Raw genomic sequence first — 27,656 nt, 5'->3', positions numbered from 1 at the left:
CGCTTCTTCCTCACTATTCCAAAAACCTAGAGTGTGTAGTTTTCGACCTATTCACTGAGTTCTTTAACACACACAACCTTCAGGAATCCTCTTCAATCTGGTTTCCATCCTCTGCACTCTACTGAGTCAGCTCTCCTCAATGTCAGCAACTACATGTCTTGCGCTCGTCATGCTAACCATTCATCTATTCGTATTCTTCTCAACCTCTCCACAGCCTTTGATACCATCAACCATTCTGACCTCTCAACACAATCTATCCTAGGCATCAGGGACAGGGCACTTGCTTGGTTTGCTTCATATCTCGCCCCAGGCACATCTAGATGTCCTGGAACAGCCTTACCTTCCCACTCACTCCACTTTCTGTTGTTGCTCCCTATGTGTCAGTCCTGGGTCCACTTCTCTTTGCTCTCTATACCTCGGCTGTTGACACCTTGATCTCCTCCTATGGCTTCTCCTATCAACTCTCTGCAATTATTCTCCGTTCCGTCCTTATCGGACAAGCTACGATAAAAAACATTTGAATTCTCTCTCTGCCCTCAAATACTCGATGGCACCTCACTCACTCATGCTCAATTCCACTAAGACTGAAATTCTTTACTTCCCATCCAAACAGACTCTCTTCCTCTACCCCTCTTCTATTCTTCTCTCCTGACTACCTTCCCTACTCTGCTTCTGCTCACACCTTTGAAGTCGTCTTCGTTCCATCTCACAACTTCTCACTCTTTATCTCCACATCTGCAACTGCAGCCAGACGTAATCTCCTCTTTAGTAGTCTTGTGATCTGACTATTGTGCCAGTCTACTCTATGGCCTTCCCAACTATGCCTTTGCACCTCTAGTGCTAGTCCTAGCACACATGTAGTTCTCACCTTTGCTGTCCATACATTCTTCAACCTTACACACTTCACCTCCATCTCCACAGCTTGTCATTTAGGCTGGTTATCTATGAGACAGAGAGCAATGTATAAATTCATTCTCATCATCTTCTAAACTATACACAGACTTGCCCCCATACCTATCGGCCCATCTCACTCCCTACTCTCTTCCTCACTCCCTAGGATCACCCTCACCTCCTCGCCACCTCTTGTGCCCCTTGCTCTCCCTCTCGTTTCTGCTCTCTTCATCTCCTTGCTCTCTTACTCTGGAATGCTCTTCCTCTCCCTCTCTGCACTACTCCCTCCATATTTAAATCCAAACTCCTAGCTCTCCTCTTTTCTGAAAATCCACTTGCACAGGATTCTTCGCCACCACATCTCCCTGTTCTCCTCCCCCTACCTCTCTATGACAACCCCATGGCACTTATCCCTCACCCCTTCATCCTATAATTTCCTCCACTATCCCGTTCCTTTATCATGCTCTACTGTACTTGTCCCTGGTTCGTGTTTCTACCTCACTGGTTTCATATCTACACTTTCTCATCCATTGATGTGAGGGAGGATAGCTCAGGGGCAACATGTTTGTGTTGGAAACAAGACAACGCTGCGCAACACAGGTTTGAATCCCAATCCCGTGCTTAGAAACCTATCTCTATTATTAAGCGTGTTATAAAAAATGTAATTAATACATCGTTAGGGACACTGGTCCTCTGATCTGTAAATCAAAGTTAAAAGGTTTTGTAAGAATGTCTGTGCCAAAAATGCATTGTTTTCCCTGTATTTTAATTTGTCAATATGTGTACACTCAATCCACTTTTGTCTAAGGAAATGTGGCACTCATAAATGCCATTCACTTCCCCATACAGGCTCATGATCAGCATGTTCTCCATTATGCACAACATCCACTTACTCTCATGAGAAATTCCCAACATGTATACCGGCAACTTCCTCTTAAGGGAGCATAATCATTGTATAAGGGATCTACCTCCTTCCTAAGTACATGCAGAAATCACTCATGCCATTTACATCATGCTAAGTGAACACGTTCATCATATGTATCACCCTATTACCTCCTAAGGAAAATTCGTCATCATACACACCACTATACATTTTTAAGAAGCTCCAGCCATTCGATATACCGGGCCTCATTACGAGTTGCCCGGTAAAACCGGGTTCATTACCGGCATGCCGGAATGAGCGGGTCCGTGCTCGTATGAACCTGCTAATAGCGGGTGATTACGAGTGCGCGAGCACGCGCGTCCCCCCATGCCGGTAGTGGCAATACCGCCATGCCGCTAAAGGGCCTCCAACTCCCCTATACCGGCATCGCGGGACCCGCCCATAGCGGTACCGCCTCATACCAACCCCTAAATACCGGCATGGTAATACCGGCATGCTAATACCGTGTTCGCCAAAAACTTACCCGAAAATTAGGTCATCGCGCAGGAACAGGAAATGGGCTGGCGGCCATCTTAAAAAACACAATCCATTGCCATCCTCCATAACCACCAGCCGATACTCGGAGAGCACAGTGGAAATCCATAGAGGATGTCAAAGGCTACCAGGAAGACCACCCACCGGCTGCGTAAACAGCGTTACTCAGACGCAGAGCTCACCATATTAGTGGACACTCTAGCTGCACATGCAGAGACAATACAATCCCACGACAAGAAGCGGGCTGGTGCAGCAACAAAAGTGGCAAATCTGGCAGGAGGTAGCCCGCAAGGTATCAGCCGTAGGTCCCACCCCGCGCAGTGTGAGGGACTGCAGGAAGCGGTGGGATGACCTCCCGTTGAGGGTACGCAATATCATGGCCACCAATCGGAGGGAGGCCATGGCCACAGGCGGGGATGCCCACCCCCTGCCAAATTGATTCCCTGGGAGGAGACGGCCAGCAGATTCATCAGTCCTGAGTCCATCGAGGGATTATGCGAGATGGAGACGGGTGCGGCATCAACCGCGGAAGGAGGTGAGTGACCCTGCAGATCCCTGTAGGGGAGACCATGAAGTAGCACAAGTGAAGTGGTAGAGAGTCTAGGCAAGGCAATGCATTTCCCAACACCCACATGACCATACCCAAATACAGATGGTGGGCCAAACGCTGCCACACTGAAATGCATGCTGAGTGCCCATCCCTTAACCAACACACAGCCAACACACCTGGAGCTTGCCCATGTGATACTTCACACAAACCCAAAATCAATGGCATGCCACCTGCCATGCAGTGAATGCTTACATGCCCCTCTGAATACCCTGCTTGACACACCTGTAAGACATGAAAGCATGATCAAATGAATAATGAACAGCACCGTCACTGCCATGTCACACCATCACTGATGCCCTGCATCTCTTCTACCCCCCCCAGGCACTGATGAGGAAGAAGCAACCCAGGAGACTACTGCAAGGGCATCCACCTCACACCGTAAGAAGAGGGCAACCACCACCACCACCTCTGCTAGAGACAAGCAGGCCACACCCACACCTCTCCAAGGGGAGTCCCTGGCAGCACCCGCCTCCACTGGGGAAGAACTTGATGCCAGTGTGGAGCCTGAGGGAGACACTGAGGTGACATGCCCGGCCACCCCGCGCCCCGTACCCACCCCTTCGCCCCAACACCTGCAGTCACCCACCTGCAGTGAAGTTGATCCCTGCCTCCGTGACTGTGACCTACCCACCTCTGAGGAGTCCAGTCCCGAAAATGTCATCCACATGACTGCACAACCCACCACTCCAGCCCCCTCCAGAACCCTGGAGACACGATTGTCGATGGTGGAGGCCCAACAGGAGGCCATGTTAGACCTACTCCGCCAGTACATAGCAGACGGGGAGGAAACCAGGTGGGGTATTGCCACAGTAATTGCAGGGACCACAGCGGCCATCGAAGCAAACACAGCCGCTGTCAATGCATCGGCCCGGCTAATGAGGGACTGCCTGGGGGCGGTGACACAGGTGCTGACCTCAATGCTGCGTCATATGCAGAGGCCACGGCTTGCAGGAGGTGTGGAACCTGCCAGCGAATCACCTACTACCTCCACACCAGCTTCATCTGTCCCCACCAGCCCAGTGCGCCACACACGTAGGAGTGCAAGGCACACTGAAATGCCGCCTCTGGACAGGAAGAAGTCCCGGAAGTAGTGTGGGGGGACAATGGTAGTGGGACACAAGGTTGGGGGTGAAGGGGTGCATCTTGTGGAGTCTATCGGGGGTGTTGGTGTTTGTTGGGGGGGTCAGGGAGTTTGTTGGGGGGGACTGGGAGTTTGTTGGGGGGTCAGGGAGTTTGTTGGGGGGTCAGGGAGTTTGTTGGGGGGGTCAGGGAGCTTGTTGGGGGAGTCTGGGAGGGGGGAGTGGGCACATTTTTGCTGTTGTAAATAATACACACATTGTGATAAGAAAAATCCATGGCTGGACATTGTTATTTTTGTGTGCCTCCATTTATTGTGGTACGGTGTTCAGTGCCCAACTCCCAACATTCCCTGTGTGCATTTCCACATTGGCCCAGTGTCTGACTGACACGAGTCTTTCATAGTCCCTGTATTTCAGATGTATTCGTGAATTAGTGCTTGGCGTACAGCATAGCCATCCCGTGCATCACGTACTGGCAGGGGGGCTACTTCACCTCCGTCTCCATCCTCATCATCCTCACCCGGCCCATGCATGTCAATGTCAGGTGGCAGTGGTACATTTCTCCAGACTCACATGTTGTGCAGCATGACACAGGCCATGGTGATCTTTGCCACCTTCTCAGGCCTATATAGGAGTGCCCCACCAGACCTGCTGAGGCAGCGGAACCGCCCCTTCAACAGGCCAAAGGTCTGATCAATCACAACAAGGGGACGGGTGTGCACACGATTGTACTCCTCCTCAAGTATGTTCTGCGGGTTACGCACAGGGGTGAGTAGCCACGGCCTCAAGGGATATCCTCCATCACCTGCAAGCAGATTCAAATAGGTGTGTGTCACTCTGAACTGCCACATTCAGGGAGCACAGTCATGGCGGCAGCTATTTGGTGTGGCCATGCACATGTCCCTGTAAGCATGAAAAAATGTTATCTAGGTGCAATCTATGCTGTCATGAGGTGTGGTAGTCTGGATGGCGTTCAATAGATGATGCAGGGTGTAATCATGCATGCTGAGGCAGATATGCTGTGGTAGTGCAACAATGTTTTGACTCCAATTCATGCTGTTCATTATTTACTATGCATGGTCACAGTGCCCATCCTGTTCATTCATGCATTGCTTGCCATCACCAGGGTGGCCTGGTTGTGCCTCTTACTTGTTCTCATCGATATGCATTATTTGTGAGATGTGGCCCAGTGAAGTGTCATGTACCGTTTGGCTGGGTCAGGTGAGGAGTGTTTAGCTCTGCATTCATTCTCCACTCACTGGCTATAGCCACCCAGGTGTACTATTAACCCCCCCTTTCCCACCCTGGTGAAGTATCCCCCCCCCTTTCCCACCCGGGTGCAGTAGCCCCCCCCTTCTGCATCCGCACACATGAGTACCGCACAGCATGGCCATGGGCCTGTTGTGCAACTCACCGAGCAGCCAGGCACGTGGTCCGGCATGTCGCTCCATGTGACGGGGTAGCGTGGAGTTGCGCAGTACCATGGCATCATGTGTGGATCCAGGAAATCGGGCGCAGCAATGGGTGATCTTGCTGGAGTCACATACCATTTCCACATTGATGGAGTGGTATTGCTTGCGATTGCGGTACACCGCCTCTATGGCATGGGGGACTACCAATTCCACATGGGTGCAGTCGATGGCACCAACACAATTGGGCATGCCTGCCAGTGCATGGAAGCCTACTTTGGTTTCGGCTATCTCCTGGGCAGTCCGTGGTAGGGATATGTGGGTGCTTGCGTGCTTCAGGAGGGCATCCAGCACTTGGTTCAGCATGCGTGAGAATAGTGGTTGTGAAATGCCATGCAGCTGGCCCACTGTGTGTTGGTAGGTGCCTGTGGCCAGGAAGTGTAGCACAGACACCACCTTTAGTAGTGGGGGGATGGCAGTGTGTATTTGTATGTTGCTGGCAATGTCGTTCTGTATCATGTCCACTATGGTGGTGATGGTTTCACGGTCCAACCGGTACAGGGTGTGGATCTGCTCAGGGGTTAGGTTGAATGGGCTGGGTCTGGTGGGAGGGATTGGTGGCTGCCTACGAGGCGCTGGTGGCTGCGCTGGTGGTAATTGCTGGCCCTGTCTCACCCTCCTTCTCCTCTTGCGTCTCCTCTGTGCTGCCTGTTCTTGCTGCTGTAGTTGTTGTTGTTGCTGTTGTTGCTGTAGTTGTAGCAGTATAGACATGTCCTCCTGCGCCATGATTGCAAATGCTAGTGGTAGCATTTTGGTGTAGGAAGGGGTGTGGTGTGTAGGTGTGCTTTTGTACTGGGCCACTCTACATTGCCTACACCTGTGGGGGGGGTTGTGGTGTGTGGGTGTGCTCAGTTCATACTGGCACAGCCTCCTTTGACTCCACCTGTGGGGATTGTGTGCACCTGTGGCAGCTGCCTTGTATCTTGGTTGCTGTTTGCGGGTGTTCCGTGATGCCTGTTTTGCCGGCATCATGCAGCCCGTTATTACCGGGTTCGCGATGCCGGTATTTGCATGTTTGCGTGGGTTGTAATTGGCACCTATTACCGGCATGCCAGTGTTTCCTGCCCGAAGAGGCGCGTGTACGCGCCAATGCCGCTATTTACTGCACCGTAAATAACGGTGCCGTTAATACCGGGTTTGTGGGTCAGAATGCTACGGAACGTTAAATGATGCCGGTATTTACATACGGGCATCATTTTTCCCTTACCGGCATACCTCGTAATGAGGCCCACCGTCATTATCTTCTAAGAAATGGAATAAGTTATTCATATACACACAGATTGTTGTAGCAATAGCATTATGAAAAGAAAATGATTCTCACTCGAACTTGGCTTGTTCATCGATTGCATATCAGGCAAGGTTGAGTCTATGAAACCATTGCATTTCTAAATATCTGACAACGTGTCCTCATGGTGCAGCCAATTCCAAATGTGCTCTTCATTATATGTGTGTCGTTTTGTTTTTGATTCAAAATGTGATCCATTCAAGAATCCCATGCCCACCTCTGTGCAGTAGGATGTGGAGTACCCCCAAGGCATACTTCCCTTTATAGTTCCTACTTAGCCATTAATGGAGATCATTATCTCTCACTGCGTATGCTGCAACCTCAACATCAACAAAGCACATTTAATTAGGTCACCAGACACAGACATGTGTTCAACTCTAGAACACTGTCTAAATAAAATCGGTTTATTAGTTTCCAAGCTTCACAGTGGCAACGTGCTCGCCTTGGAAGCAAGATGACACAGAGCAACACAGGTTCGATCCCCGGGTCTGCACTTAGAAACCTCTGGGTATTAAGCACGTTATGAATAATCTATCATATCATATTGCTAGAGCATGCAATACTTCCAGAGGACGCGGTCTCTGTAGTTGCAGAACCCAGTTTGTAACACTCGCACCAGCCACGATAAAACCCAGGAATCGTTGTTCAGCAAACATGTAATAACTGATCTGTTTCAATATATATGACAAAAGGCAGCCACTCAAACCCACTAACTGTGACGTCTTTGTGAAGCCAACAAGGAGATAACGGGGAGCGGGGTGGGCGGAAGGGGAGCACAAGATATGCGGTAGGCAGAGTAAATTGTAAGCGGGTGAAATAAAGACGCATATCACCTCAGCTCCGTGCATCTGCCTGTCTTTGTGAATGTTCAATAATGGGCCGTGTGGGAAGGCCATCACACAGACGACGCGGGGTGATTTGGCCCCACTTTTGTCGAACATCCAGGTAGAAGGGAACAGAAAGCAGCGCCTGGCGCGGAGGATGCCTCTGCCGGTGCGAAAGCCAGTTCCGTCCCACCGGGTGTCTCAACGGCACTACACACAATGAAAATGGCCCTCTGCAAGAAGAAAAGTGGATTTCACAGTGCAACGTTGCTGTGCAGCTCCGGAAACAGTGTGAGAACGCCATAGCTCTCAACTCACGCGCTTTTGGCGGGTGTCACCCGCCTTGTAAAGAGCTGACTCACCCGCCAAGCCTCCTGCACGCCCATTCATTCCTATGGGCGTCTCACCCGCCAAAAACAAAATCGGGTGATTTCACCCGCCTTTGCGACACAAATGGTTGAGAGCTATGGAACGCATATACTGCCAGTGACGATGGAAGAAAAGAGAGAAACTGGAGGAGGCACCCCGATAACCCGGGCGGTGTCCTCCTCTTTCCTCCCCCCCTGGGTAGGGGGGAGGGGCCAGCCAAAGCGTGGCAGAACAGCAAAAAACCCATGCGAAGGGCAACATAGAAAAGGGGCGGGGATACCCTTTTATAAAGGGCAGGCTCCTTACTGGAGGAAGCGCCCAGCCCCTGTAGAAGGACGCCCACCCGCACTACAGAAAAGGATTTCGTTTTCGTGTTGGACCAGTGGAGGCCGTGGAGCATCCATCGCAGTAGGAGCCGGAACAGCCATGAGGAGAAAAGGAGAAACAGGGACCAGCTGTGAGGCCGCAGCTCTGGAGCCTGGAGCACCTGTACAGCGGAAAGAGCAACCAGATGACAGTGGAGCAGCGAGCAGCCAAGCATTATATGTGTGTCATTAACGTTTTGTTTTTGATTCAAAATATAATCCATTCAAGAATTCCATGCCCACCTCTGTGAAGTAGGATGTGGAGTACCCCCAATGCATACTTACCTTTATAGTTCCTACTTGGCCATTAATGGAGATCATTATCTCTCACTGCGTATGCTGCAACCTCAACATCAACAAAGCACATTTAATTAGGTCACCAGACACAGACATGTGTTCAACTCTAGAACACTGTCTAAATAAAATCGGTTTATTAGTTTCCAAGCTTCACAGTGGCAACGTGCTCGCCTTGGAAGCAAGATGACACAGAGCAACACAGGTTCGATCCCCGGGTCTGCACTTAGAAACCTCTGGGTATTAAGCACGTTATAAATAATCTATCATATCATATTGCTAGAGCATGCAATACTTCCAGAGGACACGGTCTCTGTAGTTGCAGAACCCAGTTTGTAACACTCGCACCAGCCACGATAAAACCCAGGAATCGTTGTTCAGCAAACATGTAATAACTGATCTGTTTCAATTTATATGACAAAAGGCAGCCACTCAAACCCACTAACTGTGACGTCTTTGTGAAGCCAACAAGGAGATAGCGGGGAGCGGGGTGGGCGGAAGGGTAGCACAAGATATGCGGTAGGCAGAGTAATTTGTAAGCGGGTGAAATAAAGACGCATATCACCTCAGCTCTGTGCATCTGCCTGTCATTGTGAATGTTCAATAATGGGCCGTGTGGGAAGGCCATCACACAGACGACGCGGGGTGATTTGGCCCTACTTTTGTCGAACATCCAGGTAGTGGGGAACAGAAAGCAGCGCCTGGCGCGGAGGATGCCTCTGCCGGTGCGAAAGCTAGTTCCGTCCCACCGGGTGTCTCAACGGCACTACACACAATGAAAATGGCCCTCTGCAAGAAGAAAAGTGGATTTCACAGTGCAACATTGCTGTGCAGCTCCAGAAAAAGTGTGAGAACGCATATACTGCCAGTGACGATGGAAGAAAAAAGAGAAACTGGAGGAGGCACCCCGATAACCCGGGTGGTGTCCTCCTCCTCCCTCCCCCCTAGGTAGGGGGGAGGGGCCAGCCAAAGCATGGCAGGACGGCAAAAAAGCCATGCGAAGGGCAACATAGAAAAGGGGCGGGATACCCTTTTATAAAGGGCAGGCTCCTTACTGCAGGAAGCGTCCAGCCCCTGTAGAAGGACGCCCACCCGCACTACAGAAAAGGATTTCGCTTTCGTGTCGGACCAGTGGAGGCCGTGGAGCATCCGTCGCAGTAGGAGCCGGAACAGCCATGAGGAGAAAAGGAGAAACAGGGACCAGCTGTGAGGCCGCAGCTCTGGAGCCTGGAGCACCTGTACAGCGGAAAGAGCAACCAGATGACAGTGGAGCAGCGAGCAGCCAAGCATTATATGTGTGTCATTAATGTTTTGTGTTTGATTAAAAATATAATCCATTCAAGAATTCCATGCCCACCTCTGTGAAGTAGGCTGTGGAGTACCCCCAATGCATACTTCCCTTTATAGTTCCTACTTAGCCATTAATGGAGAACATTATCTCTCACTGCGTATGCTGCAACCTCAACATCAACAAAGCACATTTAATTAGGTCACCAGACACAGACATGTGTTCAACTCTAGAACACTGTCTAAATAAAATCGGTTTATTAGTTTCCAAGCTTCACAGTGGCAACGTGCTCGCCTTGGAAGCAAGACGACACAGAGCAACACAGGTTCGATCCCCAGGTCTGCACTTAGAAACCTCTGGGTAGTAAGCATGTAATAAATAACCTATCATATGATATCATATTGCTAGAGCATGCAATACTTCTAGAGGACGCGGTCTCTGTAGTTGCAGAACCCAGTTTGTAACCCTCGCACCAGCCACCATAAAACCCAGGAATCGTTGTTCAGCAAACATGTAATAACTGATCTGTTTGAATATATATGACAAAAGGCAGCCACTCAAACCCACTAACTGTGACATCCTTGTGAAGCCAACAAGGAGATAACAGGGAGCGGGGTGGGCGGAAGGGGAGATACAGGATATGTGGTAGGCAGAGTAATTTGTAAGCTGGTGAAATAAAGACGCATATCACCTCAGCTCCATGCATCTGCCTGTCATTGTGAATGTTCAATAACTGGCCGTGTGGGAAGGCCATCAAACAGACGACGAGAGGTTTTTTGGCCCTACTTGTGTCGAACATCCAGATAGTGGGGTACAGAAAGCAGCGGAGGACGCCTCTGCTGGTGCGAAAGCCGGTTTCGTCCCACCGGGTGTCTCAACGGCACTACACACGATGAAAATGGCCCTCTGCAAGAAGAACAAGTTACTTACCAACTGTAAAGTTCTTTCGACTGGATGTTCCTCCCATGTATTCCTCATCTTGTGATAATTCATTTGCCAGCTTCGCTGCTTCGGAATTTTTTTTTTCAGCAGAGGGCGCTGTGCTCGTGGTTGTGGGGTCGAATGTCCCTCGACGGGCCTCGTACCATGTAGACGTCACTGATGGTATAAGTAGCTCGAGCCGCGCCCGTTGGCTTCAGTTCTGTTTTTTCGAGGAAATACTCGTGGAACATCCAGGCGTATGCTGTGACTGATAGGCCCATCGTGAGAGGAAATTGTAAGAGACCATAAACTGTACTGTGGGGTAGGTTGGGAGGGTCGATGAGGAATATGTGGGAGGAACATCTAGTCGAAAGAACGTTACAGTTGGTAAGTAACTTGTTCTTCGAACGGATTGTGTCCTCCCACGTATTCCTCATCTTGTGATAGACTCCCATAGCAGTAACCAATTTGGAGGTGGGAGTGCTAGTTCTTTTTTTCATGTATAGAGTGAAGTGCCGCTCTGGCAAATAGCCCCTCATTGGAAGAGGAGGCATCTAAGCAGTAATGCTTGATAAAAGTATGCATTGATGCCCATGTTGCAGATGAGCAAATATCTTTTGCACGGACTCCCCTCTTCAAAGCCGCAGAAGTAGCCATTCCCCTTGTGGAGTGAGCACGTAGCCCATCCGGTGGGTCTTTTCCTGCTAATCTGTAGCATTCCAGTATAGCTAGAATAAACCAGCAGGATATGATTTGTCACCACTAACCCCAATTTACGACCTGTGTAGCCCACAAAGAGTTGGTCGTCTTGAAGTAATTTTGTCATTCTTGCAATGTAAAAGCTGAGTGCCCTCTTGGGGTCCAGCCTATGTAATCTCTCCTCTTCTTTTCCCAAATGAGGAGGAGGATAGAATGTTGGTAAAACAATTTTCTGCGACAAATGGAAGTCGGAAACTACTTTTGGTAAGAAAGATGGTTTAACTTTCAGAACTACTTTGTCCTTGTACAATGTGGTGTATGGAGGTTTACATGAGAGAGCCTGTAGTTCACTAACCCTGCGGGCTGATGTTAAAGCCACTAGAAGAACATTCTTTAGTGTTAAAAGCCTCAATGGACAGGAGTGCAGAGGCTCAAATGGTATACATGTTAGGAATTTAAGAACTAAATTTAAATCCCAAGTTGGAACATGAAATGGTATTGGTGGATATACATTTATAAGTCCTTTTAGGAACTGTATTATTAATGGTATTTTAAAGTAAGAAACCTCTTCTGAGGAGCGCTTAAAAATGGATAGCGCAGCAAGATATCCTTTGATTGTTCCGATCTGGAGCCCCAGATTGGATAGATGTAATAGGAAGGAAAGCACCATTGGTGTGCTACATTGAAAAGGGTCCACATCCCTAGCTTTGCACCAGTTACTGAACTTATTCCAACAACACCGGTACAAGGATTTTGTTGCTGGTCTCCTGGCCGAAAGCAACATCTCCATTACGTCATCTGGAAGTTCCCAATCCTTGTATCTCAACCTCTCAGAAACCATGCATGAAGGTTGAGTGTGTTGACCTCTGGATGGAGAACCCGACCTTCCTCTTGCGAGAGAAGATCCTCTCTTTGTGGAAAGCGTACTGGAGGGCAGGTAGACATGTCTAAAAGGTCCGGGTACCACGTTCTCCTGGCCCAGTCTGGGGCAATTAGGATCATGGTTTTCCTAAACTTTCTCAACCTCCTGATTACTTGAGGAATCACAGGGACTGGAGGAAACGCGTACAGCAGGGGAAAATCCCAATCCACTACAAACGCGTCCCCTATAGCTCCTCCCGGGGGAAATTCCCTTGAGCAATACTGATCGCACTTCCGGTTTACCGTGGTTGCGAACAGATCCACTTGAGGGGTTCCCCAAAGGGCGAAGATCTCCAGAAGGACTTACTGAGCTAGAGCTCCCACTCGTGGGAGACTGTGCTGTGCCTGCTCAGAGCGTCTGCCGCCGTGTTCTGCTCTCCTGCTGGGTGAACTGCCGACAGAGAGATTCCTTCTTGTATTGCCCAGAACCAGAGCTGCATTGCCTCTCTGCACAGAGGAAGTGATCCTACGCCCCCTCTTTTGTTGAGGTAGTACATGGCCACTGTGTTGTCCGTCATTATCAGGACATTCTTTCTCTGTACGGAGGGCAGGAAGGCCTTCAGTGCTAGTCTGATTGCCCTCAGCTCCAATAGGTTGATGTGTAGTTTGGACTCCGATGGAGACCAACGTCCGCTGATTGTCAAATCGTTGGAGTGAGCTCCCCACCCCGTGAGTGAGGCGTCCGTCACTGCTGTTATCTCTGGCCATGGTTGCCAAAAAGATTCTCCCTTGAGGATGTTGTCGTTGCAAGCCCACCATGATAGATCCTGAGCAACTGTGCTCGGGACTTGCAGAAGATCTGACATATTCCCCGAGAATTGGGACCACTGAGTTCTGAGGGCCCATTGGAGGGATCTCATTCTCAGTCTGGCCTCTGGCACCAGAAAAATGCAGGATGCCATGAGGCCTAACAACCTCAGGAAATCGAAGGCCGGCAGATGCTGGGCTTTCTGGAATTTTGTTACCATCTGCTGGATATGGAGAGCTCTCACCTCGGGCGGCGAGGCTTTGCCCGAGGAAGTGTCCAAGACTGCTCCGATAAATTGGAGTTGTTGGGATGGTATCATGTGGGACTTCTTGAAATTGAGGGAGAAGCCCAGGTTGTGGAGGAAGTGGCAGGTGGTCGACAGGTGTTCCTGAGCTTGTTCTGGAGAACATGCTCTGATTAGCCAGTCGTCCAGGTAGGGGTAGACGTGAATCCCCACTCTCCTGAGACTCGCTGCCACTACCGCCATCAGTTTGGTGAAAACCCTTGGAGCGGAGATCAGCCCGAATGGCAGAACTCAAAACTGATAGTGAGAACCGCCAACTGCGAACCTCAGGTATTTTCTGTGCTTGGGATGGATTGCCACATGAAAATAAGCATCCTGAAGGTCCAATGATACCAACCAGTCTTGGAGTTGGAGAGCCTGAAGGATCTGAGAAAGGGTTACCATCTTGAACTTGTCTTTCCTGAGGAATTTGTTTAGTTTTCTCAAGTCCAAGATGGGTCTCAATCCTCAGCCCTTTTTGGGTATGAGAAAATAGGGGGAGTACCAGCCCTTGTTCCTCTCTGCTACAGGTACATGTTCTATTGCACCTTTCTCTAGCAGGGTTATAATTTCCTGCCAAAGGAGCGGATCTGGAATTTTGGTAGAGCTGGCTCCTGGTGGATGATTGTGAGGTCTTTTTAGGAAGGGAAGGCAGTAACCTTGAGCTAATGTTTCCAGTGCCCAAGCATCTGAAGGAATTCCTTCGCCATTCTTTCAGATGCTGAGAGATTCTGCCTCCCACTGGTGTTTTGTATGATAAGACCTCTGAGAGATTTGGAGGTGGCTGTAGGAGTGGCTGAGGGCATAGATGCCGTTCCTGAAGATGGCTTTGTAGTCTTTGCTCGTCCACCACGAGTGACATTCCTTTTGTCCCTTTGAAAAGCCTGTCCTCTTCCTCTACCAACAGAGGAGTAGTATCGAAAAGGACGACCCCTCCAGGAAAATGAGCCCAAATAGGGTTTCTGACGCTGTCTCATGGAGACACTAAGAGATTTAGCTGCCGCTTTCGAGGTCTGTAGTTTTTCTAGGCTCTCATCAGCCTTACTACCAAACAGCCTCAAGCCATCAAAGGGCATGTTGAGAAGTCTGGTCCGCACATCTGGTGCAAACCCTGACTTTCTCAACCACGCAAATCTGCGTAGCACAGTGCTTGATGCCATAGATCTGCGAATACTATCAGCAGTATCCAGTCCAGACTGGAGGCATTCCCCCATTGCCTCCTTCCCGTCATTGACTATATTCAGGAAGCCTTCCCTTTCCTCGCCTTCCGGAATATGTTCAGCCGCCGCCGAAATGCATTCTCACAGGGTATGTGTGAACCTGGCCAGGGTACAGGTGGCGTTGGTCGATTTCAAGGCCATGCTACCTGAAGTAAAAACTTTACGAGCCCAGGCATCAACCTTTTTGTCCTCCCTGTCCGGAGGTATGGTTGGCTATGCTGTCTGCCTGGAAGTAGTAGCGGCCTGAATAACCAGACTTTCTGGCAAAGGGTGTCTATACTTCTTTGGGAGATTGCTGTCTACTGCAGCAATGCTATCAGGTTTTTCCCACTTCTTTTCAACTGTTCTATGGAAAGGGAGAACTGGGTCTTTCCGGGGTCCCCGGACTATAATGTCCGTCATATCGTCTTGCTCAACCCATATATTCAATCACCCTACTCATCAAATTCCTATACCCTGAGTCTGCATGTTCTGCAGGATCAGGTGTAGCAAACTCCAATTCGGGTGATGTGTCCACACCACTAGCAGAATGCAGAGTCTCAGATAGGTCTCTCATTTTTGTCTCAGGGTTTATCAGTTCCTCTGGAACTTGTCTAGTGCCATATTTTACTCCAAAAGGAGTGACATCTTCATCATCTGAGCCAGATTCTTCAAAAATTGAAGACATGGACCTAAGAAAATCCGATTTCGGTAAAGGTGTGAACCTTCTCTCTTCCTCTTGATTTGTTGTGAAAGGAATCAGTGTTTTCTTCGTGGGGATCGAAGGAACCTTCGACGCACTCGACGAAGCCTTCGACAAAGGCGTTGAGGATAATATGGGCTTCGACGTCGAAACTGTCTGCGCCGATGGCGTTGACGAAGTTGCCCTCGACATCGACAACTTTTGTTTCTTATGAGGGATCAGAGAAACACTCGATCCTCGAGGATCTCTCGACGATTTGTCTACTCGAGATTTATGGGTACTACTAGGCTTTACCGTCATAGTTCCCGACTTCCCTGCGTCGTCCAGTGGAGCAACCGGGGTCTGGCTTTTCTGAGGTTTCTTTGAGGGGGTCGAGGCCGCGTTCTCAAAGACCTGCATCATTTTTCTTCTAAAGCCCTCCCAAATTTGAAGGGGAATCCGATCTAGTGGGACATCGAACCAATTCCGTCGATGAATCGGATGATGACGATGGAGATCTGTCTCCTTTTGAGCTTTTTAGAAGAGGATGAAGAAGATCGCGTCGACCTGCTACAAGACCGGGATCTCTTCGAATGTTTTTTATGACGTTCCGATTCCTTTGAATCGGACGATTTGTTATGTTTTTTAGACAAGGCTTTCAAAGAGCCCTTCGATGCATCCCGCCCCACCGGTAACTTACTTTTCCTCTCACAGTTACGCTCACCTGGTCTCCACAGGGGTGCCGAACGGGACTGGCAGATCTGATGTTAAATGGTTTCACATGTCTCCTCTGTATCCGTGCCGTCACGAAGGTGCGCCTAAATGGTTGAATCAAACGTTACCCAACTGTTAGGCAGAAGGCCCACACCCGCCTCCCGTGGTCTTCTGAAACCCCCTCTGCAATGTCTCACCTTTGTTTTAAGAATGGCAGGCTCTCCGTCCTGCAACAGTATGCAGGGGTGCGTAGAGTTCTAGGATCCAGTTACTTCACTGATCCTGTCGAGTCTCAGACAACGCTGATTCAATGGGTAAGTCTTTACCATCTATATGGTTCACCAAAGAGTTCAAATTGCCCAAGTTTCACTTCGTTGTCTTTCCCTTGTAGGTTTCCCTTTGATGTGAAAGTACGTAGAACGCAGAGTTGTTTTTCCAAGAAAAGGTAAGTTCACACCAGTGTTCTGTGATAAGTCTTTATATGCGCTATTGCCCTTCTGTGCGACTGACTTGCTGCTCTTGTATTGCAGGTGGTGTACCTCGGACTGTGTGGTGACGACTAGCGGGACCGCTAGTAGGAGCGGCCTTCAGGTGAGTATGTCGCTGCAATGAATTGACTGTTCAAAGTGGTTTTTCCCCAATATGCGCTAACCTGATGTTTCTTCTTGCATCTGACAGGTGCGGCGACTCCGGAGCGGCGGGCGAAAGATGGAAGCGGTCGAGAGATGGAGGTTTGTTGGTTCGCCGGAAAGAGCAGCTCTCAGGTAGGTATGAACGATGCGCTGGATAGCGATGTGGAATCCTTGACCAGCGCGGCTAACCTGATGTCTTTTCCTTTCTTTGCAGGTTGCTCAAGAAGAAACTGGACTGGCGCTGTAGTAGACTGGCCTGAAGGTAACAGACACGGTGAGCGTTACGCTGCAGGAGTGCAGAATAACGCGAAGCGTGTTCTGTAGTAAAGGCGTGGTTTATACAGCCTTCAGAAAGTAGTCCCCAGGTAAAGTAGTCCCAGCAACCACACCCAAGCAAATAGTTCCCTAGGCAAGTAGTCCCTTCAGCCTGCGTCAGATTGGTCCACACTTGCTTCACTTAGTTTGAAACTTGCCATGTTGGTGATGGCAGCATGAGCCTGGCACCAACGGCGCCAGGACCAAGTCCAGGAGGCCCCTGAGAGAGCCTTTGGAGCCTTAAAGGCCCCCATGGAAGTCGAAGTCCTGGGCAGGTTGGTCTGCACCTGATGTGTGGGGGTATGGACCATGACAGCACTCCCCCTCAAGGCCCCTCCCAAAGTGGTTTGTCTCGCTGGTCTGGGTTTGGTCGGGTAATTTCGATGGAACCGGTTTATTAGGCGGGTGCATGAACGTGGTCACTTGGCTCCCATGACCTTTCTTGGGGACCATAACCTTTCCAGTCAACTAGATAGAAAAGTTTTGATTTGACCCACTTTGAGTCCAGAATGTCTTTCACCTCGAATTCTGGTTCACCGTCTACCAAAATAGGTCTTGGCGGTTTTGTTATCCGAGTTCCTGGTTGTACTGGTTTCAAAAGGCTAAACGTGGAATACGGGGTGGACTCGCATGTTTGGAGGTAGCTCCAGTTTTACTGCCACTGGGTTGATGATGGCCTTGATGGTGTATGGTCCCAAATACCTGGGGTTGAATGTGTGGGTTCCTTTTAGTGGTATCTGTCTGAAGGCTAACCAAACCTCATCTCCAATTTGGTATTTAGGAGCTTCACTCCTATGTTGATCTGCAGATTTCTTGTACCTTTCTTTCGCTTGTTTCAAATGTTCTGTTGCCCTCTTGAAGGCTTGGGTAATGGTTGTGTGCAGACTGCTTACGGCAGGCATTTCCAAATGTTGAGGTGGGTTGAGTTCTGAGGTTCGTGGATGTATTACATATATTGTATAGAATGGAGTTTGCCCTGTGCTGGAATGCAAATAGTTATTGTAGGCATACTCGGTTATCCATAAAATGTCCTTCCAATTGCCTTCAGTTTGATGCAACATGCATCTTAGGTATTGCTCTAATGTTTGGTTGGTTCTCTCGGTTCGACCATCCGTTTGGGGATGGTGGCTGGTCGAAAGTCTGACGTCAATTTGGACCAACTGACAACATTTTCTCCAAAATTGTGAAATAAACTGACTGCCCCGATCTGAGACTAAGACGGAGGGGAATCCGTGTATCCGGACAATTTATTCTAGGAATTCCTTCACCAAAATTGAAGCGGAGGGCAAGCCTTTTAACGGAATGAAATGGGCCATTTTTGAAAATAAGTCTACCATCACTAATATGGTGTTGAAGCCGTTACAGGGAGGAAGGTCGGTGATAAAATGAAGGGATAACGTATGCCAGGGTGTAGGCGGTATGTCTAAAGGCTGTAATAGACCTGGTGGTTTATTTTTTTGGGCCTTGTTCTGCGCACAAATGCCACATGATAGTACAAATTGTCTGATATCTTTTCGCCATGTTGGCCACCAAAAATGTCTCTCGATCTTGGCTTCAGTTTTTGCAATTCCAGGGTGGCCTTCCATAAATGACTCATGATAATTTGAGATAACCTGTCTTTGCAGTTCCTTACTAGGTAAGTAGAGGCGTCCTTGGAAATAAGGTAAGTGTTCAATAAAAGAATGATGCCTGCTTTTGGTCGACCACTCTTGTAAAGCCTCAGAATTGAAGAGGTCTGAGATTTCCTTGTGGATGTCGTCCAGGGTTAGTTAAGTGATGATTCCAAGGATTCTTCCCCCTGGAATGATGAGGTACGGGATCCAGATTTGAGTATGCCTCTTCCATCCCTATACGGGACAGTGCATAAGCCTTGCCGTTTCGGCAACCGGGTCGGTACGTAATCACGAAATCATACTCTGCAAAATATGAAGCCCATCGGAGCTGGCGAGAGGACTGGGTCTTGGCTGACTTGAGGTACTGTAGATTTCGGTGATCGGTAATCACAGTGATGGTGTGCCTGGCCCCAAGGAGGTAATGTCGCCACGCTTTGAATGCTGCCTTGATGGCCAGAAGCTCTTTGTCGGTTATAGCATAGTTCAGTTCTGGCGCTGTGAATTTTCGTGACCAAAAGGCCACCGGATGAAGTTGACTTGTTTCGGGATCTTTCTGAGAAAGAACTGCCCCCATCGCCAAGCTGGACGCATCAGTCTCCACCACGTAGGGGAGGTCTGGGCGCAGATGTTTTAAAACTGGAGCTGAAGGGGAATTTCTTTTTCAAATCTTGGAAGGCCTTTTCAGCTCCGTCAGACCACTGAAAGCGTTTGTTCTTTCGTAACAAGGATGTGATGGAATGTACTAAATGTGAAAAACCTGGAATGAACCTGCGATAGAAGTTTGCAAATCCAAGGATGCTTTGCACTCCCTTCACCCAAGTTGGAGAGGGCCATTTAAGGATAGCATCCACCTTCCGCGAATCCATTCGCACTCCACCTGGCGTTGGAACGAACCCTAGAAACTCGACCTCTGTAAGATGGAAATAACGTTTTTCTAATTTGGCATACAGCTTGTGTTGCCGAAGTTTCTCAAGTAGGGCACAGATGTGTTTTACGTGTTCCTGTTCTGAGGCCGAGTACACAAGGATATCGTCAATATATACGACCACACAAACGTCGATCATCTCTCGAAGGATATCGTTCATGAAATATTGAAACGCTGCCGGGGCGTTACAAAGGCCAAAGGGCATCCCTTGATATTCGAAAAGTCCATACTTAGTGCGGAAGGCGGTTTTCCATTCGTCCCCCTTTTTAACTCGTACGAGATGGTACGCCCCTCTGACGTCCAGTTTAGTGTAAATTCAAGCCTCCTTTACTTGGTCCAGCAGTTCCAGGATTAGAGGTAGGGGGTACCGATTTTTAACTGTCACTTGGTTTAATGCGCGGTAGTCGATACAAGTTCTTAGGTCCCGCTCCTTTTTTGGGACGAAGAATAAGGGGGAGGCCGCCGGGGATTTGGACGGACGAATAAAGCCGTTAGCCAGGTACTGATCTAAGTATTGTCTTAGGTGAAGATTTTCGGGTTCCGTGAGGGCGTAAATTCTGCCGCATGGGATCTGAGCTCCAGGTATTAGGTCAATCTGACAATCATATGGCCTATGAGGTGGTAGCGTGTTGGCTTGGTCTTTCTGAAAAACGTCCTGAAAATACTGGTATTCCTGGGGTAGCTTATTTGCTGGACCCATGACTGTTGCGATTGCTTTGGGCAGTGATTTCTCTGTATAGCAGGTATGAGCACATTCTGAGAAGGTTAACCTCTTGTCACGCCAGTCTATGCAAGGATTATGCGTTTCTAACAACGGTATTCCCAGAATTACTTGAAATTGCGGGGCCTTGATTAAGTCGAACACAATGGTTTCTCGATGCCCATCTTGGCACAACAGGGTCATCTCCTTCGTCGAGTGTGTTACAGGACCCGAAGAGATCTCTGTTCCGTCGACGGTGGTGACAAAATCGGTTGTTGCTTTTTGAGACAGAGTAAGACACATCCTTGACGCCAATTCTTGATCCATGTAGTTACCTATAGCTCCACTGTTGATGTAAGCCCTAACTGCGTGCATACGAGATGGGTGCTGGTGACTAATAAGGATTATTGGTAAGGCTAGATGCGAGGTCTGGGATTCCTTCTTCTCGCTCGACAAGTGGACCTCTACGCTTGCCGGGCGGGGTAGTTTTCCGGCTCTGGTTCGACACTGACCTTGTCGGCAACCCGACTGCCTTCTTGGGAGGTTTCACAGGACAGTCTCGGAGAAAGTGACCGGCCATTCCACAATATAAGCACAATTGTTGTTGTCTCCTCTTCTCTCTCTCAGATTTAGATAACGGCCCTCGAACACCTCCGATTTTCTTGGGTTCCGAAGTGTCTGAACTCTTGGGGGTGTTGTCTTTCGGACGCACAAACACTCGGTTATCAAATTTAGCTCGATCAGCTTTCCGGTTCTGCAACCTGTGGTCTAATTGCACCACAAGGTCTATGTATTCCGAACAGTCCCGGGGAGGTTTCACGACGGGCCAAGTCCTTCTGTTCGCCTCTCAACCCCCGATGAAATATGGTAGTCCTTTTGTCTTCCAGCCAACCGGTCTCTACCACTCATCTGTTGAAGGTTGCAATATAAGTTAACAAGTCTTGGTTCCCTTGGCGAAGAGACAGCAGTTCGTTATCTAAGGCATGGCCTTGGGAGGGTCGGGCAAACAGCTTTTCCATATTCTGCTGAAACCCCTGGAAGTTTCGGAGGAGAGGATCATCCTGATTAACTAGTGGTATTGACCAGTCTGCTGCGCTGCCACTGAGGTATGAAAGCACAAAGGCCACCTTGGATTGATCGTTCGGAAAGGCCCCTGGCCGACATAGAAAGTGTAGACCGCACTGGTTCATAAAGACTGCAAACCGCTTGGGGTCTCCTGCAAAGCGTTCTGGTGGAGCTAAGGGTATGGCTCCCGGAAGGACCACCTGTACTGGATTACTTGACTGAGTTAGGATTGATCCCCCCATCGCGGGTAGCAGCGTATTACCAGCCTGGGCTTGGAGTAATTTTCTGGCAAGGTCATCAGTGCGCTCTTTTGCCACAATGAGTTCCCTTCTTAGAGCGTTAGTCTCTTGCCGAGCCGAATGCACCTCTGCTCTGAGTTCCCCCAAAAGCTGGGCTAGTTGATCCGTCTCAGAGGTTTCCATGGTGCCCAGGTAGAGGTTTGTGTAAGGCTTCACGTTCTGTTACGCTCACCTGGTCTCCACAGGGGTGCCGAACGGGACTGGCAGATCTGATGTTAAATGGTTTCACGTGTCTCCTCTGTATCTGTGCCGTCACGAAGGTGCGCCTAAACGGTTAAATGAAACGTTATCCAACTGTTAGACGGAAGGCCCACACCTGCCTCCCGTGGTCTTCTGAAACCCCCTCTGCAATGTCTCACCTTTGTTTTAAGAATGGCAGGCTCTCCGTCCTGCAACAGTATGCAGGGGTGCGTAGAGTTCTAGGATCCAGTCACTTCACTGATCCTGTCGAGTCTCAGACAACGTTGATTCAATGGGTAAGTCTTTACCATCTATATGGTTCGCCAAAGAGTTCAAATTGCCCAAATTTCACTTCGTTGTCTTTCCCTTGTAGGTTTCTCTTTGATGCAAAGTACGTAGAACGCAGTTGTTTTTCCAAGAAAAGGTAAGTTCACACCAGTGTTCTGTGATAAGTCTTTATATGCACTATTGCCCTTCTGTGCGACTGGCCTGCTACTCTTGTATTGCAGGTGCTGTACCTCGGACCGCGTGGTGACGACTAGCAGGACCGCTAGTAGGAGCGGCCTTCAGGTGAGTATGTCGCTGCAATGAATTGACTGTTCAAAGTGGCTTTTCCCCAATATGCGCTAACCTGATGTTTCTTCTTGCATCCGACTGGTGTGGCGACTACGGAGCGGCGGGCGAAAGATGGAAGCGGTCGAGAGATGGAGGTTTGTTGGTTCGCCGGAAAGAGCAGCTCTCAGGTAGGTAAGAATGATGCGCTGAATAGCGATGTGGAATCCTTGACCAGCGCGGCTAACCTGATGTCTTTTCCTTCCTTTGCAGGTTGCTCGAGAAGAAACTGTACTGGCGTTGTAGTAGACTGGCCTGAAGGTAACAGACACAGTGAGCGTTACGCTGCAGGAGTGCAGAATAACACGAAGTGTGTTCTGTACTAAAAGCGTGGTTTATATAGCCTTCAGAAAGTAATCCCCAGGTAAAGTAGTCCCAGCAACCACACCAAAGCAAATAGTTCCCTAGGCAAGTAGTCCCTTCAGCCTGCCTCAGATTGGTCCACACGTGCTTCACTTAGTTTGAAACTTGCCATGTTGGTGATGGCAGCATGAGCCTGGCGCCAACGGCGACAGGACCAAGTCCAGGAGGCCCCTGAGAGAGCCTTTGGGCCTTAAAGGCCCCCATGGAAGTCAAAGTCTTGGGCAGGTTGGTCTGCACTTGATGTGTGGGGGTATGGACCGTGACACTCACAGAGGGCCTTCTCCGTCATTGACTGACAGGAGCCACAGTCGCCGGTTCGATGGTCTGAGCCCAGACACCAAAGACATATACGGTGAGGATCGGTGATAGACATTTTTGACCTGCAGTCGATACACTTCTTAAACCCAGTTTTGGGAGTCAAAGCGGTCGATGAAGAATACATTTTCTTGACAGAAAATCTCGAGGCGCGCTGTTCACGAGAGCAAAGCAATCGGAAAAACGGAACTGAAGCCAACGGGCACGGCTCGAGCTACTTATACCATCAGTGACGTGGACATGGTACGGAGCCCTTCGAGGGACATTCAACGCCACAGCCTCGAGCACAGCGCCCTCTGCTGAAAAACTTTTTCCGAAGCAGCGAATTCCGAAGCAGCGAAGCTGGCGAATGAATTATCACAAGATGAGGAATACGTAGGAGGACACAATCCATTCGAAGAAGAGTGGATTTCACAGTGCAACGTTGCCGTGCAGCTCCGGAAAAAGTGTGCGAGCGCATGTACTGCCAGTGACGACGGAAGAAAAAAGAGAAACTGGAGGAGGCACCCCGATAACCTAGGCGGTGTCCTCTTCCTCCCTCCCCCCTGGGTAAGGGGGAGGGGCCAGCCAAAGCGCGCCAGAATGGCAAAAAAGCCCACGAAGCAGCGAATTCCGAAGCAGCGAAGCTGGCGAATGAATTATCACAAGATGAGGAATACGTAGGAGGACACAATCCATTCGAAGAAGAGTGGATTTCACAGTGCAACGTTGCCGTGCAGCTCCGGAAAAAGTGTGCGAGCGCATGTACTGCCAGTGACGACGGAAGAAAAAAGAGAAACTGGAGGAGGCACCCCGATAACCTAGGCGGTGTCCTCTTCCTCCCTCCCCCCTGGGTAAGGGGGAGGGGCCAGCCAAAGCGCGCCAGAATGGCAAAAAAGCCCACGAAGGGCGACATAGAAAAGGGGCGGGGATACCCTTTTATAACGGGCACGCTCCTTACTGCAGGAAGCATCCAGCCCCTGCAGAAGGACGACCACACGCACTACAGAAAAGGATTTGTTTTCGTGTCGGACCAGTGGAAGCTGTAGAGCAGCCATTGTGGTAGGAGCCGGAACAGCCGTGAGGAGAAAAGGAGAAATGGGGACCAGTTGTGAGGCCGCGGCTCTGGAGCCTGGAGCACCTGTTCGGCGGAAAGAGCAACCAGGTGACAGAGGAGCAGTGAGCAGCCAAGCAGCGCCGGAAGAGCGGGAAGGAGCGGTTTGGGCCAACGAAGGCACAAGAGCATGCGAGGAGTGAAGGGCAGGCCCCACAGACCCTCAGAGCAGGCGTCACGGCCATCGGCAAGGAGCAGCAGCAGGAGAGGCGCCTGGATCGTGAAGCGGACGCAGGAGCAGTCGAAGAGAAGACGCACAGCAACAGGTCAGGCATCCGTGGGAGAAGGTTATGCGGTGCCTGCCTGAATTCGAATCCACCCGCCCTAACGGTGAAGGAGGCCAGGGCCTGCCTGGGTGAAAACATTGTGAGGGCACAGCTGGGCAGTTCAAACCTTTGTGCTGTCCGGGTTAGCTCAGTTGGGTGGAGCGTGGTGCTAATAACGCCAAGGTTGCGGGTTCAATCGCCGTATTGCAAAAACTGAAAGGAGCAGGAAAACCCTAGCCTCTGGACCAGAGTATTATTTTACCAACAGAACCAGAAGGGATGTCCAGAGGATGTATTTTTAATAAAGTAACAAAATGTATTTTTAAATGATACACAAATTAGAAAAAAATAGTGAATCAATCACAAACTGTTAAACAATTCATAATTACAAAACACAGCAGGACAGCAACAATTTGCCTAAAACTGGCTAAAAATGTCAACCACACTAACCATTCATAGTGCAACATTCAAGCAAAACTCAACAATCACTGGCTTTCATCTAAACAATAACTGCTAAAAGACAAAACAGGGAAAATATAAACAGTTGAGGAAAAATTAATGAGTTCTCCCCAAACCTAGACTCATTATTTTAGTCTTAATAAAGAAAGCAATAGAAATCCATAAAACACAATTTATCGCAAAGGTGGATCACAACAGAAAAATACAAGGATCTCATCCCTTTGGTTTTTCTTTCTCAACTGGTTTCGGCGTGGAGTGTTGATTTTTACAACGTCTTCATCAGGAGGAGGATGTAACCATACTGCAAAAAAGCATATAAGGACATAACTGAATAATATTACATGAAAGTCCCGTCCAAACAAATGCTGCCTGCATGATAGATTTGAATGGACTACAAAAGCCTAAATTTTACAAAAATATATATATACGCCTAGTATACAAAAATAAAATCAGTATAATGTCACCCCCAATCCCCAGAGTTAAACCACAGGGTGCAGGGTTAGTGAGACCCAAGTCAGAACCATGCTGGGTGATGATGAACCAAACACACCAAAGTGAAGCTGCATGAATGGAGAAGTACAGATAAACAGCTCGAAGCATACTAGAAGACTGACCTTTTATGCATAAACTGCTGTATTCAACAAGTAGATTAAGTAGAACGTCCGCACAGCGGGGCTTCGGCCTGTGTCCCAACTTGTAACAAAACCTAAATAGCCCAAGGCACAAACTTAGGCACAAAGCACAATAAAGTCTAACGTACAGTTGATATCCATGAAATGAAAAAAAGGGGCTCACCTTAAGGGGTGAACTGAGCATGTCCAAAAAGAATAATTGCTTGATGGAAACAAATGTAGACAGAATCTACAGAGTTAGCCAGATTTGTTGGCTGAAAATCAGAAAACCACCGAAACACCAATTAACAATCTATTGCTGATGATACATGCACTGAGCACAAAAATATATATAAACATACTAATGTAATTACAATAAGGCGATTACGAATGTAAACCCAGAGCCTTAACGCTGAATTGTGAACAAGACTCAGCACCGAAAAGAGCCGGAGTGTGGAAAGGCTCACATGTAATATAAACCTTGTATGACTAAAAATCATTGCCAATCTGTGCCTAAAGACACTAACTGGGCCCTAGGAGCGGGGTCCCCAACTGACGTATGTTAAAAGCTGCGGGGCCTCACCTCAATGCTGCAAAAGTTTGAGAGAGACAAAAGTGCCCGTAGGCGAATCCACAACTGGCATATGTTAGAAGCCAGAAATCACAGGGACTCGCCTCAATGCTGAAAAATCACTGTATTGGCCACATAGTCAATTTTGAGGACACAACTGCCGGAAAAGCAGGACGGGCGCACTTATCCATGCAGCCATCCGAGAGAGCAAACAGGCAAAGAAAGGACGCTGATTTCCGCTTTTGGGCTCCCATAGACTTGCACAAGCGCCGGCCTGTGTAACTGGTGTTTGATTTGAACCTGTGTAACCAAACATTGCAAACAGGGGGCACTGAGGCTTGGGATAAGGTTGAATTGAAGAAAGAGAAATTGATCTGGAGGCATTTATGGCAATGGCCAGGTTGGCTGCTGCTAAACACGGACCCAACTGGATGGAGTCCATGGTCTCACACCAGGGGGAGGGACAAGCTGGCACCAGCCAGAGGGCAGATTCCCCTTTAATGTTCCCCGACAACGAGGAAGACTTGGGGGAGCTTCAAGGAAAGGAGGAAGAAGAAGGAGCAGAAGATCATGGAGAGGCAGAAGAGGAGCCAACTACAAAAAGTAAGAGAAAGAGAGCCATGACACAGAGGGCGAAAGCAAGCAAGGAGCAAGCAGGGACCAGCAAGAAGCCTAGAACCAATGGGTCAAGAGGGAAAGGAAGGGCGCAGGGGGTTGGGGCCGTACCGGCATCCACACCTGCTGAGGCTCCAAGGAACCGTGGTTCACCCAGCGCTCCTGTAACCAGACCGGTGGTAGTGGCTGAGGAGGGGCCCACATCCTTGGAGGCAGTAAAAGGTATGATCATGCAATGTATGCAAGCATAGGGCAATGGGGGCAATGGTCAATTATTGAGTTGTAATGTCAATGCTTTTAATCAAATTTCAAGTAATGCGGCAGTGGTACAACAGCGGGGGGTGAACCTGGGGCCAGCGGGCTTGTGCCTGGGGGCTACCAGGCAGTCACTTCGCACAACACAGGATTCCCAGGCGGGGTGGCCCGGGAGCCACAGGGGTATCATGCCACGGCCGTAGCTAATGCAAGCCCACTAATGGGGGTTAATACATTGGTTCAGAAGGGGACAGCACTGGCAGGGTCACAGCAGGGTCCTGCATGGTGGGGTTGCCAGGGCCCAGAGTGAGCACCACTAGTGGGGGGAATCAAGGGGCTCAGACTGCTGGGGTGCCAATGACATACAAGGGGGTATGTGGGTATGGGAGACCAATGCCAGGCTTCTCTCCCGTCTGGGTGTCTGTGAGTTCTTTGGTCTGGCACATCCCATGGGTTACCAAGGAGAAGCTGTGGAGAAAATAATTTATTGAAATCTTAGATTTGGTAGGAATGGAACCCTTAGGGGAAGGTATAGGGGAAGGTATAAAGGATTTGTCTGAAAAAGAGAAAGAAAAGAGGGACAGGGAGAAACCCAAGGTGGAACCAACTATCCACAACTGGCTGAAGGCATTCAAAATGTATATGTCAATTATGCTAGAGAGATACCCACAGGATGCATTGTCAATGATCGCTTATGAACAGTAGATCC

The 27,656-nt window shown here is 49.2% G+C and overlaps 1 protein-coding gene across 3 annotated transcripts in view; it reads left to right on the top strand.

Annotated features, from left to right (window-relative positions):
* Positions 1-27,656, top strand: part of LOC138473716 (dual specificity phosphatase 29-like) — a 434,898-nt gene that overhangs the window by 380,020 nt on the left and 27,222 nt on the right. The window lies entirely within an intron of this gene.

Source organism: Ambystoma mexicanum, chromosome 8, assembly GCF_040938575.1.
Source record: "Ambystoma mexicanum isolate Mex_15411 chromosome 8, UKY_AmexF1_1, whole genome shotgun sequence".
NCBI lineage: Eukaryota > Metazoa > Chordata > Amphibia > Caudata > Ambystomatidae > Ambystoma > Ambystoma mexicanum.
The sequence above is the reverse complement of the archived record's forward strand: the minus strand, read 5'-3'. Positions and strand labels throughout refer to the sequence as shown.